This window comes from Hyperolius riggenbachi, chromosome 9, assembly GCF_040937935.1.
Source record: "Hyperolius riggenbachi isolate aHypRig1 chromosome 9, aHypRig1.pri, whole genome shotgun sequence".
Lineage (NCBI taxonomy): Eukaryota > Metazoa > Chordata > Amphibia > Anura > Hyperoliidae > Hyperolius > Hyperolius riggenbachi.
Window position 1 is genome coordinate 279,605,981 of NC_090654.1, and position 17,677 is coordinate 279,623,657.

The following is a 17,677-nucleotide window of genomic DNA, read 5'->3' on the forward strand; positions in this document are numbered from 1 at the left end:
AGGGATAGGCGTCAGGAAGGGGGGGTTTACGGTTAGGCGTCAGGAAGGGGGGTTTCGGGTTAGGAGTCAGGAAGGGGGGTTTTAGGGTGAGGAGTCAATAAAACAGTTGAAAATCTTACCGACATTTTGCCTACATTTTGCTACAGCTTAACCTAACACTTCTCTCACACAGAACCCTCCCCCATAACATGTTTCAAAAACTATAATGTTCTAATGTTGAAAACAATTTATCTGGCGTCCAAATGTCTGCGTTGGGCACCATATTAACAATATTTGAATAAGCACCTACGAGGCACCCACATTTCCTGCTTCAATGATTCAGACATTACTGATGCCAGAAAGAACAGCAGGACTGCCCGACAACCGGTATTGTTTAAAAGGAAATAAATATGGCAGCCACCATATGGCTCACACTTCAGGTGTCCTTTAAGATGACTACAAGCTTTACCTTTGAAGCATTTATAAAGTGCACACAATTATAGAATTGGCAGGAATGCACACAGCAGATTTTCGGGGAGCTGAGACAAGAGTTCCTTTTATATGTGGTTATTGTGGGGCGGTAGAGAGGGATGAATGGAGACATTGCTTTCCCCAGGACGTGCGGTTTGAAAACTCATTTTATTTATCACAATTTCGGCACTCCAGGACCAATGTGGGATTCTTCTATGAAGAGAACATCGGAGGGGAGGTAGGTAACCTTCTAGGGCAAAGCAAAGGTTTTTCATGCTATATTTCCCTCCGGCAATGTCACATCTGTCACCAACAATCAACCAGATCCAGTGACCTGTCTGCTCGCTGCCCGTGTTCCCAGACCCCATCACTGACATCTATACTATGGCTGGGAGGGATCTTCCCTCCCTCTTTCCTCTGCCTTTTACTGAGCTGTGCTTCTGGCGGGATAGCATAAAGGCAGAACAGCATGCTGAAATGATCTGCACACATTGCCGTGGTGTAGTGCCGATACAGGCTGGTGCCAAATGTTTTCCTCCTCATTCCTTTCATTAAATGACACTGACTTTTTGTGACCATATGTAGTTCTGCACGTTAGATGTGTCTGTCAATCACTGATTCTTTCAGCTGTTGCATAGGCATGTTCATAGCTTCACATATGCCACCCTCTTTTGCCACACTATGCCACACTATTTGCCAAAAGTGTTTGAGCGGTAATACTAGTAGGAACCTTTCTAATGTTCACTTCAGCCTTATTTCTTTAAGTTTTGACTGGTTTGATCTTCTGGCAGTCTTAAACTGAATACTCACCTCACGGCCTAGGAAGGGCAGTGGGTATACATGGCGTCACGCGACGGCACATGATGGGCGCAAACGAGAGTTCAAGTGATTACGTTACTTTGCGCTGGAGTTGTGGGGGATCTTAAAGGGAACCAGAGAAGAAGCACCCTCATGTATTTTACCATATAGATAAGTGGGAACATTAGAGGAAAAACCTACCCTGCTTTCTGTTTCATTCTGCACTGCACAGCTTGCTTCTAATAAGCCCTGATAAAATCCCTGACTGAGCACTCAGTCTGGCTTTGCTATAATGACTCAGCTATAATGATTCCTTAGCAGAGCCAGCAGGGGGCAGGCTTGGACTTGAAAAGACATGAGAGAACACAGACTCAGCTATAAATATTCCTGAGCAAAGCCAGACTGAATGCTCAGTCGGGGATTTTATCAGGGCTAATAACAAGCAGGCTGAGCAGTGAAGAATGAAACAGAAAGCAAGGTAGGTGTTTTCTCTAATGTTCCCACTGATCTATATGGTAAAATACATGAGGGTGCTTCGTCTCTGGTTCCCTTTAAATATTCGATCTGCCATGACGGTCGTTATCATTGCGTGTCACTAAGCATCATTCTCTTAATCATGCACCTAAAGCCATAGTTTAGAGGCAAAACTTTCTAAATACATACAGGGTGCATTTCTCGATGTTTTCCTTCTGTCTTGTGCAAGAGTTCAGGTCCACTTTAGGGCTGGTTCACATGGGCGTTTTGGGACATTTTTGTGGCGTTTACGCAGCGTTTTTGGGATCTACCGCCGTCCCATTCAAGTGAATGGGAGCGTTTAGAGCTGGCTTTTGCAGGCTTTCATGAAAGCCTGGCGGTAGATCCCGGCGTTGCGTCTAGTCTCGAAAGCAACAGGCTGCTTTCAGAGGCGGTAAACGCCAGAAAACAATAGCAGAGACCAAAACTGCTAGCCTTAAATGCTTCCCAAAAGCCTTCAAAAGCTAGCTTTTAAACGCTAGCGTTTAAACGTTGGCGTTTAGAACGCTGCACCAAGTGAAAGCTGAGCAGACGCCAGTGTGAACCAGCCATTAAGATGGCCATTAGGAGCTCCATCATTCGTATTCCTAATTCCTTGTAAAATCTGCAGGCAGTTAACTTACCCTTGTCACCGACACACTCCACGTCACATCAATACTTTCTCCCTTCGGGTTTGATGGAGGAAACAGCGGAGAGATGTAACCAGGTGTGAAATGCATTGGCTATAGACTGCAACAAGGGTAAGTTAACTGCACCCCTGATATGGCCCACGCATTTTACTCAACAGCAGAGCTTATGCCTACTGGACATACATTATATTATTGTAGTATTTATACAGCGCTGATATCTTCCTCAGCGCAGTACAGTGTATATTGTCTTGTCACTAACTGTCCCTCAGAGGGGCTCACAATCTAGTCCCTGTCATAGTCATATATCTATGTATGTATCGTGTAGTGTAAGTGTATGTATTGTAGTTGATGGCCAAATTAGAGGGAAGTCAATTAACTTATCTGTATGTTTATTTGGGATGTGGTAGGAAACTGGAGTGCCCGGAGGAAACCCACACAGACACTCCGTGCAGATAGTGCCCTGGGTGGGATTTGAACAAGAGACTCAGTGCTGCAAGGCAAGAGCGCTAACCCCTACACCACCATGCTGCCCTAAACAATAAACAGTGAATTGGGCAACATTTTTGCTTACAGGCGGAGCACATTGACGCTGCAAACAGCCCTGTTATCAACCCCTGGGAGACAGCCAATGATTGGGGATGGCGGTTCTTTAGCCAACGTTATGCAATATCTATCATAATGTCGATCGTGGGACAGTCACTGTCTGCTATATGGGCACATAAATGGCAGATGAAATTCAATGTTGAAAAATGTAAAGTCATGCATTTTGGACATACTAATGGTCTAGCACCATACAAAATAAATGGGATACAGTTGGGGACATCAAACTTCGAGCACGACTTAAGTACTCATCGACAACAAGTTAAATTATCGTATTTGAGTGCCAAGCCTCTGCAGCTAAAGCTAATAAAATTTTGGGATGCATTAAAAGGGAAATAAAAACTCGAGATGCTAGCATAATATTGCCCCTGTTTAACTCTCTAGTAAGGCCACATCTGGAATATGGAATTCAGTTCTGGGCACCACATTACAGGAAAGATATTGCAGTTTTAGAGCAGGTGCAGAGACGAGCAATAAAATTGATACGTGGGATGGAAGGTCTCGCTTAAGAAAGGTTAGATAAACTGGGTTTATTTAGTCTAGAGAAAAGATGCCTAATCTAATTAACATGTATAAATACATCAGAGGGCAATATAATAGCTTGGCGGATGAGCTTTTTGTCCCTAGGCCTTCACAAAGGACTAGAGGACATGATCTGCGCATGGAGGAAATCATTTTAGCCATTTATTTAGAAAAGGGTTCTTTTCAGTAAGAGTGATTAAGATATGGAATGCATTGCCACAGGAAGTCGTTATGGCAAATTCTATATCTGCATTTAAAGGGGGCATAGATGCTTTCCTTGCGTTGAAAGACATCCATGGCTACAATTACTAGGTAATGCCTAATGATGTTGATCCAGGGATTTTATCTGATTGCCATCTGGAGTTGGGAAGGAATTTTTTCCCTTTCGGGGCTAATTGGACCATGCCTTGTAAGGGTTTTCGCCTTCCTCTGGATCAACAGGGATATGTGAGGGAGCAGGCTGGTGTTGTATTTGTTTTCTGGTTGAACTCGAACTTGATGGACGTATGTCTTTTTTCAACCCAAATAACTTTGTAACCATAAAAGAGCGACACCTAGAGCCCATTTTAGTGTAGTATGTACAAGATAGCATGTAAATGATAAACAGTGAGATATATATACTCACAAACAAGGGTTACCTCTCAGGCAACCACTGTAAATGCAGGTGAGGAGATTAGACCTGTCCTCACTCAGGATTAAGATGTCGCTCTCTGTAGATCGGAAAGGTTTAGGTAGGTCACCCCTCCACCAGGGGTGGACACAGTGTATTTGCTAGAGAACAGAGGTGCCAACAGGATAAAAAGTGATAAAAACTTTAACATTGCTGGGGAGGCAGTGGTGGACTTACCTCCGGAAAGCAGACACGAACAACTGTCTGAATCAAACAATTGAATTTATTAAGAGTACCCCAAGAAATGCAACGTGTTTCGCAGGCACAGCCCGCTTCATCAGGCAATAAGGTAGGGGACAAAAAACAGTAGCTCTGTGAAGAGGCGCTATTCATGTTTCTACCGTGCTTCTGTTTTTTTGTTCCCTATTCTATTTTTTTTTAAAAAGAGACGACAGAGTTAAATTGTTGCATTTTGCGATTTAAATAGCTCCACTCCGGTTTTCCGATAGGCTTCTTGACGTGAACAATTCACCGGAGCCTTTCCAGAGCAGCCTCGCAAGCGTCGCACGCACGACCTCCCCGAATAATAGCCTGGAATTAGGGTCACGCTTCACCCAGGCATCCATCCCCCGCTGTCACATCCGCAGAGGTCAAACGGTTTCCAGCGTGTCCGCGGCAGACATCCAGCGCTGACGTGATCAGACACACAAATCACCGCCTGCCCGCTTCGCGCCTCTGATCGGGGGAAAAATGGAAACGATTTGTCGCCATGCGCCGCGTCTCGGCTGTCAAAGAAGTTATGAATTGTCGCGGTAATCTTTAATCTTTTAAATGAAGTCACTCTGTGGGAGCGCGCGGCGGATCCAAGACTAATACTCTCTGAGATGGGGTGACAGGTCTATTGTGACACGACTATCAGAGGAATAACTGACATTAAAGTCCTTTATTCTGAATTACACAGACCGCAATCCACTCGCCTGAGGCAAAGGATTATGGGTTGAGCCAATTTTATTTAAACATTTGTTTTCTTCAAAGGCCCTTTATCTTATATTATTTTTATTTCATTTTTATGTAATTTTTTTTTTTTTTTTTACCTTTTTGTGATTAACAAACACATTCAATGGTACAGTTCTGATATGGAGTACCTGTCATCATATAAAACTACGGTTTTCAAGGAAATGTAAATCACACATATTAGAAAAGAATCTGATATTTGAACGATTGTAAAAGAACAACAGTGCCTTAGCCGTCACAGAGATAGCTTATGTCGACAGTGGCGTAGCTAAGGAGCTGTGGGCCCCGGTGCAAGTTTGACAATGGGGCCCCTCCAAGCACTCTATACATAACAATTGATACGGCGCACCAAAACCTGCCAATGGCAACTACAGTGTCAGAGGTGCAAGAAAAGCATGGGAAACAGTTTCTTAAGGATTACCAGTATTCAAAGTATCTATAGAAGTTATTATTATAGGCACAGGACCAATAGAGAGCTAATACTGTAGTTGGGGGAGGGCCCTTCGGGGCCCCTCTGGCCCAAGGGCCCCGATGCGGTCGCTACCTCTGCAACCCCTATTGCTACGCCCCTGTATGTCGATGATCGGTTCCTGTGATTGTAACAACCCCAGGCTCATCTTAAAGACAAAAGGAGACTAGGTGCTCAATGGTGAAATAGAGACACTCATGCTGGCTACACAGCCATAGCAGTTAAGGCACCTCTTTTTTCACTGACCTGAGGAAGCAGGCAAGCACCCGCGAAACGCGTTGTCAATTTTATGTGCTCAAATAAAAGACCTTTTTTTTTTTCAATAAACTGGTCCAAGTTCTTCAAGAGAGGTCAACAGCATATTAGCCTATATTTAATGCAATGGGCACATCCACCCCTGTGACAAATTAACAAATGAATTAAAGTTAACCTTAAGTAAAAAATAAATAGATGAGATAAACATTTGCATCTATACTCCTATTCCTAAAAATGACTTTTAGGAATTCCACAGTTTTATGTTAAAAACTTAAAGGGACACTGTAGGGGGGTCGGGGGAAATGACTTGAAGTTACCTGGGGCTTCTAATGGTCCCTCCCCCACAGACATCCTGTGCCCGCGCAGCCACTCCCCAATGCTCCGGCCCCGCCTCTGGTTCACTAATGGAATTTCAGACTTTAAAGTCTGAAAACCACTGTGCCTGCGTTGCCGTGTCCTCACTCCCGCTGATGGCACCATGGAGCGTACTGCGCAGACCCAGTATGGTCTGCGCCGTGCGCTCCTGGTGACATCAGGGGAAGCGAGGACACGGCAACGCAGGCACAGTGGTTTTCAGACTTTAAAGTCTGAAATTCCAGAAGTGAACCGGAGGTGGGGCCGGAGCATTGGGGAGTGGCTGCGCGGGCACAAGATGTCTGCGGGGGACCATTAGAAGCCCCGGGTAAGTTCAACTCATTTTACTTCGACCCCCTACAGTATCCCTTTAAAGGACACATTAGAGGGGGGGGGAAACTTACATGGGGCTTCTTCCAGCCTCTGGCAGCCAATCTGTCCCTCGCCACAGCTCCAGTGTCCCCTCGGTTGCAGGTGCCAACCTCGCCAGGTCGGCATCTTCTGTGCCTGTGACAGAACGCGCAAGGTCGGCGGAGATACAGATTTTTTTCCTCAGATGTATTCTTTAAGAAAAAACAAATTAGAATTCTTCTTTTGTCCCAGCTCAATGACACAGTTTGGCCAGTCTGAGGGCTGGTGCACACCTAGGGCCTGATTCACAAAGCGGTGATAACCCAGTTAAAGACTTTCCCCTGATTCACAAAGCGGTGCAAAGTGTTTGCACGCCTGTGAAAAGCCCTTTATCACGCCTAAACTCAGTTTAGGAGTGATAAAATGAAACTCGCGCGAAATCCCGCGCGCAAAGTTTTGCGCGCGCAATCGCGCGGCGCACGGTGCAGTGCGCGCGATGCGCCCATTAAACCCTTTGCGCGCGATAAAGAGCACAAAATGTGCTAACTCAGTGGTGCAAAGCTTATCACGCCTAAAGTCTTTTAGGCATGATAACTGAGTTATCACTGCTTTGTGAATCAGGCCCCAAGAGTGGTTCTGAGAGTTTTCTAAAACCTGGCTAATGAATGTGAATGGGCTGGTGCACGCCACAGCGGTTCGTTTTTTCCCCAAATGCAAACTCTGGTCCTGCACCATTTTTGCCATTTTCTAAGACGTTTCTGCCTCAATGTTAAGTATAGGAAAGTGGAAAACCGCTCTGACAAACGATAGATCAGAGGTTTTCCAAGCATTTTTGTTGCAGTAGCTGTTCAATTTAGTTACAGCTGTACTGTAACAAAATATAAAACCTGCTACACAAAAATGCTCCAAAAAATGATAGGCATGTTTAGAAAAACTCTCTAAGCATGCCTAGAATCGCTCTGAAAATCCTCTTCAAAAACCTCTAGCGTTTGTGGATCTGCTAGCAGTTTTTCTTGTGCACTGGCCCTTAGAGAGCTAAACTATATGGACTATTTAATATAAAAATCGTCTGTTTTGCGTATGCACGGGCCTGGACTCGCATACGCAGTACTTCAATAGGGATGCTCACCGCATTCCGCGGAATTCCGTTTTCCGCAATTTCGGCCGGAATTTGGTGGTTCCGTTCCGTCGCATCGGAACAGAACTGCTATACCGTTCCGACGGAATTCCTAAATTGCTATGCGTAATTCCGCCGGAATGCGGATTTTTGTACGCCAATCACAAGGAAGCCCCTTAAAGTGAAAATAACCCGATTTCTGCATGAAAATAGTAATTTCTGCACCAATCAGAGGCTTACAAATACCAACCACACGGATTTGTGCATGAAAATCGGAATTATTTCAGCACCAACTACAGTCTTAACAAAAAACAATCAATCCTATGTTAGCAACCAGCTCCCTAGCTATCTCACCTATCCCAACCATTTTGTATAGGTCCCATAGCCTACACGACACCTCCTGTGGCGTCCAAACCACCGCCATGGAACCACCGCCAGGTCCCAAAGTTTACGTGACACCTGCTACGGTGCCACAACCACCGCCATGGTACCACCGCTAGGTCCCATGGCTTACGCGACACCTCCTGCGGCGCCAAAACCACCGCCATGGGACCACCGCCAGGTCCCAAAGTTTACGCGACACCTCCTGCGGTGCCACAACCACCGCCATGGGACCACCGCTAGGTCCCATGGCTTATGCGACACCTCCTGCGGCACCAAAACCACCGCCATGGGACCACCGCTAGGTCCCATGGCTTACGCGACACCTCCTGCGGTGCCACAACCACCGCCATGGGATCACCGCTAGGTTCCATGGCTTACGCGACACCTCCTGTGGCGTCAAAACCACCACCATGGGACCACCGCTAGGTCCCATGGCTTACGCGACACCTCCTGTGGCGTCAAAACCACCACCATGGGACCACCGCTAGGTCCCATGGCTTACGCGACACCTCCTGCGGCGTCAAAACCACCGCCATGGGACCGCCGCTAGGTCCCATGGCTTACGCGACACCTCCTGCGGCGTCAAAACCACCGCCATGGGACCACCGCTAGGTCCCATGGCTTACGCGACACCTCCTGCGGCGTCAAAACCACCGCCATGGGACCACCGCTAGGTCCCATGGCTTACGCGACACCTCCTGCGGCGCCAAAACCACCGCCATGGGACCAACGCTAGGTCCCATGGCTTACGCGACACCTCCTGCGGCGCCAAAACCACCGCCATGGGACCACCGCTAGGTCCCATGGCTTACGCGACACCTCCTGCGGCGCCAAAACCACCGCCATGGGACCAACGCTAGGTCCCATGGTTTAAGTGATACCTCCTGCTGCCCAAAAAAAAAAATAAAAAATAAAATAAAAAATAAAAAATGACCGGTGGAACAGCCACTAGGTCCCATGGGCTACCATTTAGCATAAATGAGGTTTCAATTGCGATTACTTTAATTTATCCTCCGGAATGCGGAATTCCGCGGAAATTCGCATAATTCCGCGGAAATGTAACGGTTACGGAATTTACAGCTGGCGGAATTCCGGCGGAACGGAATTTCCTCTTTCCGAGCATCCCTGGTCTTCAAAGGCACTTGGGGACACGAGTACTTCCAAAGCCTTCACGAGGCGTCCCAATGGTATATTCGACCAGTTGATCAAATAACCTCAATGGGGGGTACAGGCACGTAGAAGGCTCCTTAAAAGGGACCTTGACTAAACAAAACAAAACAAAATAAGTGATTCAGTTGCCTGGGGCTTCTACCAGCCCCCTGCAGCTGCACCGTGCCTGCGCCGTCCTGGAACGGTCCTACGGCGCGGCTAAGTTTGGTTTTCGGTGACTTTTTCTTTGCCGGTGCATGCGCAGGTCGGTGATGGCGATGTAAACGCGAGCACGAGGAGGCATGCGGCCAGGGCCACGCAGGTGCAGTGGCCTGGTGACTGGTCAGCCTCTGAAAATGAAACTTAGCCGCTGCGGGGGACCAGAGCATCGTTCCAGGACAGCGCAGGCACAGGGCAGTTGCAGGGGGCTGGTAGAAGCCCCAGATAATTGAAATTCGTTTTTGTTTTTTTTTAGTTTAGCTAAGGCTCCCTTTAAGATTTCAGAACCCACATTTAAAGCACAGACGTAGAAAAGGCCCTTTGTTGATCCTTTAGAATTCATAACTGAATTTTTCCCCGTGATTTGACCATCAGAAAGTGTTGTAGCGCTGCGGGATAACTGACAGTCCTCCGGATGAGGCATAATGATGACTGTCACATCCAATGTCTGATCACGCCTCGCAACCAGAGACACGGACATCTCCGCCGGCGCTTTCTAACGCTTCTTCTTTAGTCACCCCGAAAATTCTCCCTCCAGGGTACCTGCTTTTCTGCCACCCTCTCCCTCTCTCTCGTATCTAGCTGTAAAGGCTTGCGCAGACATTAATTCCTTCCCATCACCGGATACCTCCCAGCTGTCTTATCCGATGTATCTAATCAACCTGCTGGCGTGAGCTGAATTATTTAGTGCGCGCAGCTGATTGTAACCAGCCGGGCCGCGCACTTGACCCCGCCGTGAAAGCCGCCGTGTGAATATTTAACGACCGTTCAGTCTGATCAGCACTTCAAAGTGTGGTGGCCCGGAGGTGAGGCGCTGCACATTACCGGTGCCCGGGGTGACAAGATCGAGGCGTCAGGAAGGCCTCGCTGTACGATGAATGTAAAGATGAGAAGATGGGAAAAGTACAGCTCGAGAGGAAAGAATATGAAATGCAAAAGATCGGACGGGAAAGGATCACTATTGCCAAACATTGTAAAATAATAAGGTAGCAGGAAAAAAGGGCGCCGGCGGCTAATGGACGACGCCCAAAGCAGAGAAATGGGCGCACGATAAATATCGTTTTCAACATTAGAACATTAAAGTTTTTGTAATATGTTATCGTTTTAGAAACTTGCAACGGTATAGTTTTTGTTATATTATTTAGTTTGTATGTACAGATATTACATGATCAAATCTGTTATCGTTTCTATCTTTGTAACAGTGTTTGTGCGGGGGGGGGGGGGGGGGGTTGGTTAGGCACCCCCAGGGGGGTCGTTAGGGTTAGGCACCACCATGGGGGTAGTTAGGGTTAGGCACCAGCAGGGGGGGTCTTAGGGTTAGGCACCACCAGGGGGAGTATTAGGGTTATGTACCACTAGGGGGAGTCTTGGAGTTAGGCACTAGTGATGGGCGAACACCTGGATGTTCGGGTTCGGGAAAGTTCGCCGAACATGGCCGAGATGTTCGGCATGTTCGGGCCGAACCCCGAACTTTCTGAACATCCAGCTTTTGGGGGCCATATGGGGTCGCAGGCATAAGGGGGGAGCATGCCCCGATCGCGGGGGGGGGTCGGAAATTCCCCCCACCCCCTCCGCTAGCGCTCCCCCCTCTGCCCGCTTCCCCATACAAAAGTTTAAGCAAAGTACCTGTAGTGGATGGCCTGGCAGTGGGCGGCACTGTGGAGTGAGGAGGAGGAGTCCGGAGAGTGACGAGTTGAGGGAGGCCGGGCAGCGGGCGGTTCAGCGGAAGTACCCTTGTGGTACTTCCGCCCTTTCTCTGACCTCACGCCCGCTGCCCGGCCTCCCTCAACTCGTCACTCTCCGGACTCCTCCTCCTCACTCCACAGTGCCGCCCACTGCCAGGCCATCCACTACAGGTACTTTGCTTAAACTTTTGTATGGGGAAGCGGGCAGAGGGGGGAGCGCTAGCGGAGGGGGTGGGGGGAATTTCCGACCCCCCCCCGCGATCGGGGCATGCTCCCCCCTTATGCCTGCGACCCCATAGGGGGGCAGTATTCGGCCGAACAGGGCCCTGTTCGGCCGAACAGGGGCCCTGTTCGGCCCTGTTCGGCGGCCATTAGAAGTTCGGGGCGAACCCGAACTTAAAAGGCCGAACACCATCAGGTGTTCGGCCGAACGCGAACATCACCCGAACAGGGTGATGTTCTGCAGAACCCGAACAGTGGCGAACACTGTTCGCCCAACACTATTAGGCACCACAAGGGGAGGGTTCTGTGTGAGAGTAGGGTTATGTAGGTTGAGCTGTATTCTTGAATTATGTAACGGTATTTAAAGTAAATATATTTTCATTTTGATTTCCTGTCTGTTATGAAATAGTACTTATCATTTTAAGTTTTCAGTTTCACTTTGCGCCTACTTGAAAATGATCTTTTTCGTTAATGAGATTTCGTTATCCAGCGCGCCCTTTTTTCCTTGCGCCTTTATTTCATGCACGCAATAACAAGCTCTTTTGGTTTTCAATATCACCTCTATGCCGATGATGGCATCCAAATTTATTTTTGAGCCCTTAACCTCTCCACACTACAACATTACTACTAAGTCCCCGACTGTCTAAGTACATACATGTGAGAACCGTCACTTTTCGCGGATCGAGAAATGATCCCTGGGGTAACAATTTGTGGAATGATATGCTGTACAGACACCTCCCTAGCCTTGAGTCTAGCAGTGTGTTCTGTTGCTATGCAGGGGGACGGAGAGACCATCGATCACTGGGGTTGGTAAAAAGCATTGCAAACAGTCATGCTTGGGCACCGGGGGTCGTTGAGAATCTGACAGGCTAGATCTTCTACTAATCCCAAGCAATATTGATCATTAGGTGCTGTACTCACATAACGATTGTCGGCTGAAACAATCATTATCGGCCGTTTCAGATGATATTATCGCATGTGTATATGCAGCTTCAGGCCCTGCTCACAGATGAAAAACCAATTCATGGAACAGAACAGTTTTTAAAAGGCATCAGTTTTTCATCCGTAACCCTCCGTTTACATTAGCACGCGGCCAGTGCGGCGCTTCTGTCTTCTGCCGGATTTGTTGCGGTGGAACGTGCCGAGCAGATCTGTTCTAACGGAGCAATGTAAATGGATCCATTTGGTTAACATAGGATCCATTCACCTCCGTTAGAATCCAATCCGTTTAGTTCTGCTAAATGGTCTGTGTTTAATGGCAGTATGACCTGAGCCTAAAGCCATTCTCTCTACCAAATGTTAACTTCTCCCTATACCTATTATTATAATAGCGGACCTGAATTCAGATACACAACCGCATAATAACCTTTAACTACACAACGATGGACGTGATCGCGGTGGCAGCCCCAGGACCGGGGCGGGGTTTTGCAGGATATCACGCCCGCCGATGCGCACGCATCTCCACTTGAATGACAGAGCGCCTCTCCGTCATCAGTCTCCCAGCAGCGATCGCCGCTAGGAGACTGTTAGACGGCGAAACTAATAACACTGTACAGCGCTGAGCGCTGCGATCATGGGCGTAACAATAGGGAATGCTGCCCATGTGCCCGCGGGGGGGGGGGGGGGCAGCGGAGTGGCGGGCAGCGGCAGGCAAACATACCTTCCGTGCGTTCCAGCGCTGACACTTCTCGCTCTAGTGACTGACGTGACTTCCTGTATAAAACAGGAAGTCGCGTCAGTCACTAGAGCGAGAAGCGTCCGGACGCACGGAAGGTATGTTTGCGTGCCGCTGCCCGCCGCTCCGCTCGCTGCACTTGAATAGCTATTGAAGCTGGAGGGGAGCACAGAGGGAAAAGCCCGAGGAGAGGGAGAGGGGGGACCTTCCAGCCCCCCAATACCCCTCCAGCCCCCCAAAACAGCCACGAGCGGGCCCCTGGGGGAGGGGGGCCCGCTCACAATTTCTGCAGGGGGGCCCGGGGGCTCTTAGTTACGCCCCTGGCTGCGATCTAAGGCAGCGCTGTACTGGGGACAGCCGTGTGCCCTCTGGAGGCTCTCATAGGCTGATGTCTATAAAAAACGATTGCTGTGATTGGCTGGCGGGGGGAGGGAAATAAAAATAAAAGAAAAATGGGTACATTTATTTTTTTAAAAAAGGAAATACATATTAATAAATAAACAAACATCCCAGGAGGGATCAGAGCCCACCAACAGAAAGCTCTGTTGGTGCTGAGTTGTGCGGCCCTGCAGCGAGGCTTTAAAGCAGCAGTGGCCTAATTGGTAAAAAATAACCTGGTCAGTGGTCACTAGGGAGGTGTAAGCCTACGGTCCTCAAGTGGTTAAACAAAAAATTATTTCTTTGTTGCAGCTGATACAAATCCTAAAATAAATCTGCAGTTTCTTCTTCCTGATTCATGGAAGCAGACATATTGTTTACAGCCTGTGCTTTCAAATGAGCTTGTCTGCCATGGCAGTCATGTGACACAGAGGGAGGATCAAATTACAACTTGTGATTAGACACAAATGAGGGGGAATTAAACAGGCTAAACTCTCTAAATACATACGGGGTGCATTTCTCTGCTTTCCTTCTGTCCTGTGCAAGTGTTCGGCTCCACTTTAACCTTGTAACCCTACAAATAAAATTAAACTACTGCTACCATCAGCAAAACAAATCGATGGTTATGAAGACGAGCCAGTCAGTGAGTTAATAATAACTTTAACTGACTTATTAACTAACTAGCAGACCAAAGCCCGTTTAAAAACGGGCTCTAGGGTCTGTGTTTTTCTCCGCCACCCGCCGCATGTACTGAGCACGCGCACGCACCAGCTGCACACGCCGCACGCCCAGCCACCCACTCACATTCCCGCCTGGCTCCCTGGCCCCGTCCCTGTCCTCCTGTCTGTGTGAGGCTGCACATGCGCAGTAGCAAAAAGCACGGACCCAGCTACACAGAGACAACTGTCCGATTGCCTATTATTATATAGGATTAGCAGCTTCAATGGAGTTATCTCGTTTGAGATATCGTACCTTGTGCAGCAGAACTTGTTGTGCTGTAAATTCTTGGAATGCTTTGATCTCTCTCTCTAATAGCAGAAAATATAGAAAATATAGAAAACCGAAAGCAGAAGTCCCCCGTTATTGTCTCATGCTGCCCCCTAGTGACAAGTGGCCATAAATACACATTACAGTAGTACTAATTAGAAGCAAGGAAATGTAACAAATAAGAAATAAATACAATGTGCTAAAATACATTGACTTGGAGAACTTGCAAGCCTCGAAATAAATTGGCTGCTAAAGGGTGAAATAAAAAAATTGAATGCACATTCTGCTGATTTTATCTTTCTAGATTTCAAGCCGCACAGTTTACATCAAGTTTTCATGCAAGCCAAAAAAACTATCATTTCCATTGACCATCTACTTGTGCATCCCTCACAGGCAGAATGGATAAGCGGCTGCAGAGGAGAATGTCTGTTGACTGCCAAAGAAGAAAAAAATGCAATTCATTGATAAAAATCCTCGGGGAAATCAGCTGCGTGTCGGATTATTTGGCATAATCAATAGCAATTATTTAAACCCTTAAAGAGAACCCGAGGTGGGTTTGAAGAATATTATCTGCATACAGAGGCTGGATCTGCCTATACAGCCCAGCCTCTGTTGCTATCCCAAACCCCCCTAAGATCCCCCTGCACTCTGCAATCCCTCATAAATCACAGCCACGCTGCTGACAAACAGCTTGTCAGAGCTGGCTGCGTTTATCTCTATAGTGTCAGTCTGCTGCTCTCCCCGCCTCCTGCAGAACTCCGGTCCCCGCCTGCATCCCTTAACTCCCTGCTGATTGGAGGGAAGGGACGGGGGCAGGGACCGGAGCTATGCAGGAGGCGGGGGAGCAGCTGAGACTGACACTACAGATGTAAACACAGCCTCACAGCATGGCTGTGATTTATGAGGGATTGCAGAGTGCAGGGGGAACTTAGGGGGGTTTGGGATAGCAACAGAGGCTGGGCTGTATAGGCAGATCCAGCCTCTGTATGCAGATAACATTCTTTAAACACACCTCGGGTTCTCTTTAATGAGGCATCCCCTGGGGGGGGGGGGGGGGAGGTAAGTTATGGCAGCCGCGTGGCTTCACAGCACCTCTTCAAGTGTAAAATCACTTCTCCGCTAATGACGGAGCGTCAGCGCCCGCCAACGGCCGATAATGAACGGCTTAATTGGAGCTGCCTCTTTAACGTGAAGTTAACTTGGAAAATAATAACTATGTTAGCAAACTTCATAATCAGAGGCGAGCTTCAGTCAACAGCGCATGTTAGGGTGCAGTCACTCTGGGGCGCTGCGTTCAGTGGCGTAGCTAAGGAGCTGTGGGCCCCGATGCAAGTTTTACATGGGGCCCCCCAAGCACTCTATTGATAAGGCGCACCAAAACCTGCCAAGGACAACCACAGTGTCAGAGATGCAAGAAGGGGATGGGGAACAGTTTGTTAATGATTACCACTATTCAAAGTATCTATAGAAGTGATTATTTTGAGCACAGGATCAGTAGAGAGCTAATACTGCAGTTGAGGGAGGGCCCATCGGGGGCCCCTTTGGCCCAAGGGCCCCGATGCGGTCGCAACCTCTGCACCCCCTATTGCTACGCCACTGGCTGCGTTGTATCATAATGCACTTGTAATGCAACCAAAAACCACACAGAGGCGTAGCAGTGAGCACTCTTATCTTGCAGCACTAGGATCCTGCTTTGAATCCCAGTCAGGGCACAATCTGCACGGAGTTTGTATATTCTACCTGTGTCTGTATCGGGTTTTTCTCCGGGCACTCTCAGTGTTGGCCCATTGTGAAATCTTTTAAATCCCTGGTTTACATTGTGACATTTATCACATGGTGACATTTTTACTGCTGGAAGGTGATGTAGCTGCTGCTTGCTTTTTTATCAGTTGTAAAGAGCTGTAAACAGTTATTTCCCACAATGCAACAAGGTTCACAGGCAGGAAACTGCCAGGACCATGGTCCTCAGAGTTTTTTGTGGGAGGGGTTTCACCACAATATCAGCCATACAGCGCCCCCTGATGGTCTGTTTGAGAAAAGGAATACATTTCTCATGTAAAAGGGGGTATCAGCTACTGATTGGGATGAAGTTCAATTCTTGGTTACGGTTTCTCTTTAAGACTATGACTATGGTAGGATTAGATTGTGAGCTCCTCTGAGGACAGTCAGTGACATGACCATGTACTCTGTAAAGTGCTGCAGAAGATGTCAGCGCTATATAAATATTAAAAAGAAAGATAATAACATCAAGCTGTGCCACTGATTGCCCTGCAGGATTATAGGAACTTTTGCGCCCAGTTGGTATTTAAATGACAGGTCTGCAATCATCTCTGGTGACCGCAAGGCGCTGCAGGCCCCTCCCCTCGGCGCGTCCATTAAGGCTCGCGGCTGGGAACGATGACCTTGCTGCTCTGTCTCTTCCAATATCCCTTAAAGGCCGTCAGCAGAAAAGTGAATTTGGAGGAGGAAAACGTAATTAGCGGCAGAGACGATGGATTAACAAGCCGGGAAGATGTCACAGCGGAGCCTCGGTATGATGGCTGGTCGAATCCGACCGCCACGCTCCGATTCACAAAATTAAATTCTCTTTAATATAATTTCAGTTGGAAATACCAGAGAAGGGCTCTTAGATTTCATTCCTTGCTTTGACAGAGGACATTTATCACGGGCGGAGTTCCACTCCGCACAGCGACATGTCCCACAGGCCTCCAGTGCAGCCACACGCTGATCGGCGACCTTGGGCACTATAAGGGGGGCTGAGGTGGTCTTCTTGTCACTGAACAACTGTGTTTGTTTATGGGTCACATGATGGCAAACCACAATCTCACCTGCACAGTAACAAAAAACTTTTAAAGGATACCCGAGGTGACATGTGACATGATGAGATAGACATGTGTATGTACAGTGCCTAGCACACAAATAACTATGCTGTGTTCCTTTTTTTCTTTCTCTGCCTGAAAGAGTTAATATCAGGTATGCAAGTGGCTGACTCAGTCCTGACTCAGACAGGAAGTGACTACAGTGTGACCCTCACTGATAAGAAATTCCAACTATAACACTTTCCTAGCAGAAAATGACTTCTGAGAGCAATAAAGAGGTGAAAGGGGGAATTTCTTATCAGTGAGGGTCACACTGTAGTCACTTCCTGTCTGAGTCAGGACTGAGTCAGCCACTTACATACCTGATATTTAACTCTTTCAGACAGAGAAAGAAAAAAAGGAACACAGCATAGTTATTAGTGTGCCATGCACTGTACATACACATGTCTATCTCATCATGTCACATGTCACTTCGGG